Genomic DNA, 5255 nt, shown 5'->3' with positions numbered 1-5255 from the left:
TCTATTCCTAGTTTGCTGGAAGTTTTTATCATGAGTAGATGGAAAATTTCATCAAATAGTTTATGCCTCTATTTCTTTAGGTGCTTTTTTTTTTAATGTAGTGAATTGAATTGCATTGATTGGTTTTTCATGTGTCAAACCAATCTTTGCATTCCCAGGATGAACCCCATTTGATCTTGATGCATTAGCCTTGTTATTTATTACAGCATTTGGTTTGGTTAAATTTTCTTATGGTGAAAAAATTTATATTTAGATTTATAGCCGGCTGGACTCTGTTTAGATGATCCCAATTTTGTTGGCAACATCCAAAGCATCATAGTCAGGAGCCAGTCAAACATATGCTTTCTTCTCTCCATCAGGTCTGATCAAGGTGTTGACGTTGGCCACATCAATGTCATAGAGCTTCTTCACAGCCTGTTTGATCTGGTGCTTATTGGCCTTGACATCCACAATGAACACAAGTGTGTTGTTGTCTTCTATTTTCTTCATGGCTGACTCAGTAGTTAGGGGGAACTTGATGGCATAGTAATCAAGCTTGTTTCTCCTGGGGGTGCTCTTTCAAGGATATTTGGGCTGCCTTCGGAGATGCAGGTTCTTGGGTTGTCAGAATGTAGGTGACATAAGGATCTTCTTTTTTTGTGACTGTGCACGCCTTTCAGCACCGCATTCTTAGCTTTCAAAGACTGCTTTGGCTTGGGCTTTGGGAGGGACAGGAGCTTCCTTCTTCGCCTTCGGGGCCATCTTCTTGAAAGGGCTGGTTTGCTTAAATTTTAAGGACTTTCAGATCTATGTTCTTGAGGATTATTGATTTATACCTTGTTGGTTTTGTTTCATTTTGTCATGTCTCTTTCCTCATTTTGGTATTATGGCAATCCTCACCTTCCAAAATAAACTGGGAAGAGCTGCCTCTTCTTTTGTTTCCTGGGAAAGTTTGTGTAGAATTGGTATTCTTCACTAAACGTGTTGTAGAATCTACCATGAAGGCCACCTACGCTTGTAGTTTTCTTTGTGGGGAGATTTTTTTTTTTACCACATGTTTGGTTTCTTTGTAATCATAAAACTATTCAGGTTATATATTTCTTTTTTTTTTTAAAGAGACTTTTATTTATATGAGAGAGAATGAGAGAGAGAGAGAGAGAGAGCACAAGTGGGGGAGCAGGTTGAGAGAAGGAGAGGGAAGAGAAGATTCCCTGCTGGGCAGGGAGCCCAGTGTGGGGCTAGATCCCAGAACCCTGGGATCATGACTTGAGCCAAAGGCAGCCGCTTAACTCACTGAACCACCCAGGTGACCCAGTTTTATTGATCTTTTAAAAAAGTGTTTGTTTTCATTGATTTTTCTCTATTGTGTATACATTTTCTATTTCATTGATTTCTACTCTATTATTTTCATCTTCTGCTTACTTTGGGTTTATTTTGCTCTCTTTTTTTTTTCTAATTTCATAAGGTACAAGCTTAGATAATTGTTGTTAGACCTTTCTTTTTTTGTTGTTTTTTTTTTAAAGTTTTATTTATTTATTCATGAGAGATGCAAAGAGAGAGGCAGAGACACAGGCAGAGGGGGAAGCAGGCTCCTTGCAAGGAGCCCAAGGTGGGACTTGATCCCAGATCCTGGGATCACACCCTGAGCAGAAGGCAGACACCCAACCACTGAGCCACCCAGGCATCCCATAGACCCCTTATATAAGTAATAAATGCTATCATTTCCTCTGAAGCACTGCCTTAGCTGCATCCACACATTGTGATACGCTGTATTATTCAGTTTCATTCAGCTCAAAATGCTTTCTAGTTTCCTTTGTGAGTTCTCATATGATCTGTGGGTTATTTAGAAGTGTTTTGTTTAATTTCCAGAATTAAAAAAAAAGACTTTATTTATGAGAGAGAGAGAGAGAGAGAGAGAGAGAGAGAGAGAACATCCCCATGATCAGAAGCAGGGGGAAAGAAAAGGAAAAAAAAAAAAAGAAAAAAAAAAGAGGAAAAAAAGAAAAAAATTAAAAATTAAAAAAAAATTAAAAAAAGAAGCAGGGGGAAGAACAGAGGGAGAGGGAGAGAATCTTAGGCAGGCTCTACTCTTGGCACAGAGCCAGTAGTGAGGCTCCATCCCAGGACCTTGAGATCATGACCTGAGCCAAAGCCAAGAGTCAGATGCTTAACCAACCAAGCCACCCAGGGGCCTCTAATTTCCAGAAATTGTAATTACTTGTCAGACCTGTTGTTACTGATTTTGGTTTAATTTTGTCTTGGTCAGAGAACATACTTTATATAATTTCAATCCTTTAAAATTTATTGAGAATTATTGTATTGCTCAGATAATGAGCTGATAACCAGATACAAAGATAATCAAGTCCATCAACAAACATGGACTCTATTACACTTCAACCATGATGTTTGATAACTAAAATGTGTTGTTTCACTTAATTAAACTTAAACTTGTTTAAGTAAGCCATCATGGTGCCCTATGAGGACAACCACCTTGTAGCTGAAAGTTCTATAAAACAGCTTGTTTAAGAGTGCAGGGTTATGTATTTTCAGCAGTGAAATCAGTGCCTTTCATGGAGTCTTTCTCAATAATATCTACAACCCTGAAGAAGATAAACGGTGTTGGGTGAGGCCTTGTATTGTGGTGTTAGTACATGCAGAGACTATCTGTCCTTGATTTGTATTTTTGGGTAAAATACAAAGGCAAAGAACATGTCCAGAATTCTTTCCTCCAAAGGGTGTGACTATGGATAAAGAGTTGCCATTGTTATTGCCACTGGTTGGACCAGGTGGCTAGATCATTGGCAATGGCCTAAGAGTCTGGGGACACCTGGGTGGCTCAGCAGTTGAGCGTCTGCCTTCAGTTCAGGTCCTGATCCCGGAATCTGGGATCAAGTCCTGCATCGGGCTCCCTGCATGGAGCCTGCTTCTCCCTCTGCCTATGTCTCTGCCTCTCTCTCTTTCTGTGCCTCTCATGAATAAATAAATAAAATCTTTAACAAAAAATGGCCTAAAAGTCTGAAAAAATATACAGGTGGGGCCAACTCTTGTCCAACCTTTATCGCCACCTTTATTGCTAAGGTGACAGCCAACATTTGGCAAATTGTGTGGGCCCTGGGTCCTGTCTCTAATCAGAGGTGTCTGTTAAGGGATGGAAGGCACAGATAGAAGACAGGAAGGCAAGCCTCATCAGGTGTGACAATGGTGCAGTCATCCTCAAAATATATGAACTCTCTCTGCTGCTTATTCAGTTGATCCTAAAGACTTCCCAAATAGCCAAGGGGATTAGGACAGGGATGACCTTGTCCCACTGTGACATGCGATCAGGAAAGGAGGGCAGGAGAGGCTCCCCCTCTTTCAGGTGGAGTATACTGTAAGATCAGATCTGGCTCTGTCCTGCAGATATTTTTATTTTAGCAAGGAGGTATTGACGCACTGCCACGTTTGTAAGCAATTTGTTATGCAGCAAGAGATAATTGGAACAATCACCAACATTTATTTTTTTATTATTTTATTATTTTTTTAAAAGATTTTATTTATTTATTCATGAGAGACACACAGAGAGAGAGGCAGAGACACAGACAGAGGGAGAAGCAGGCTCCATGCAGGGAGCCCGACGTGGGACTCGATCCCGTGGCTCCAGGATCAGGCCCTGGGCTGAAGGCGGTGCCAAACCACTGAGCCATCCAGGCTACCCTTTTTTTTTTTTTTTAAAGATTTATTTGCGAGAGAGTGTGTGTTATAATTCTTTTCTGTTTTTTTTTTTTCTGTTTTTATTTTTTTAAGATTGTATTTATTTATTTGAGACACTGCACAGCTCAGGGGGAAGAGCAGAGGGAGAAGCGGATTCCCCGCTGAGCAGGGAGCCCAATGGGGGGCTTGAGCCCAGGACCCCAGGATCATGACCTGAGGCAAAGGCAGATGCTTAATCTCCTGAGTCATCCACGTGCCCTTTTTTTTTCTGTTTTTCAATTCACTCTGCTCTGTGACCCAGGAAAAGGTCAGATATTCTCTCGTTAGGTCTTAGAGTGGTGAAGAGTAAGGTCTTTGGAGACAGGCAAACCGAAGTATACCTATGGCTCTACACTCACTGTAGACCTAATTGGGGACCTAATTAATTGCTCAAGTCCAAGTTTTCTTAACTTTAGAACTCAGTTAATAATTCTTTGAGGCAATGCCATGTTATAATGCATGGAAATAGTTTAACCTAGTGCCTATCATATCATAAGCTTTCAATAACTGTTAATTATAATTTTTCTTACCAGATTTGCATTTCTGCTATTTACTGTTTGTGAGCCAACCTGAACATCAGTCTTTTCATCTGTTACATGAGGAAAATAATAGCAACATCTCAGAGCTGTTTTGAGACCTTGCCCGGTATCTACTGCTGCAACACATGTACCCTTAGTGTAACAGACCAGGGCACAAACACCAGAGACCCACCACCCTATTAACTGTCATGGGACCTCTGACACTCTGGAACTCAAACATCTCTACAAAATGTAGTGGCTCCTACAATACAACTCAACATACACTCTCCTCCTATCCAGTTCATCAGCATCCCAAACACTCTCAGCCCTGGTTGCTGAGGGGTATTTTTATTGTGTATAATACCATGGTTAAAGACTGCAGTCCTGGAGGCAGATAGTCCTGTGTTCAAACCCTAGGTCCTCCTCTTAGCTGCATGAAACAGGGCAGATTACTTAATTTCCCTGAAATTCAAATGTAAATGGGGACTCATTAATGCCTATCATCTGTCAATGTACCATCACAGAGAAAGCTAACTCCAACCCCTGAAGTTTAGAGAAAAATATAATTGAATAAGCAAGTGATATTTAAAAAATAAGCTTTTAACCATAGGTCCTGTCGCCAAAAAAGAAGTGATCTAAAGTCTTTATTTCCAAAAAAAAAAGGAGCAGAATGGCTTTGGCATGAAGAGTTTAATTTAGATTTAAGAAAATAGTTTTGGCAGCATGGGACACTCAAAGAAAACTGGCCTGACCATAGTCCTGGGCAGGCAGTAAGAGAGCTAGTGGTTTTTGTATGGTTTTGGTCAGATATATATATATATATATACACACACACACAAAGATAGAGAGGTTGAAGATTGAGAGACTAGACTAAGTGCTAAATTATTATGCACTCTAGTGTTTTCCTGGTCTATTGTATTTTTGTTTTTAAAGTTCTGGTCACAATCCACTAGGCTGTTTACACATCTCATCCATGAACACAGCCACAGTTTGAAAATGCTAGAAAGAATTATTTCTTTCTGTCCCTTT

General features: G+C 40.2%; 1 pseudogene; it reads right to left on the bottom strand.

Moving 5' to 3' along the window:
- Positions 1-276: 276 nt before the first annotated feature.
- On the bottom strand, positions 277-741 carry LOC121474255 (annotated as a pseudogene).
- Between the last annotated feature and the right edge of the window lie 4514 nt (positions 742-5255).

The sequence above is a fragment of the Vulpes lagopus genome, chromosome 12 (assembly GCF_018345385.1).
Source record: "Vulpes lagopus strain Blue_001 chromosome 12, ASM1834538v1, whole genome shotgun sequence".
Taxonomy (NCBI): domain Eukaryota; kingdom Metazoa; phylum Chordata; class Mammalia; order Carnivora; family Canidae; genus Vulpes; species Vulpes lagopus.
Note: the sequence above shows the minus strand (reverse complement) of the source record. Positions and strands in the feature narration are given on the sequence as shown.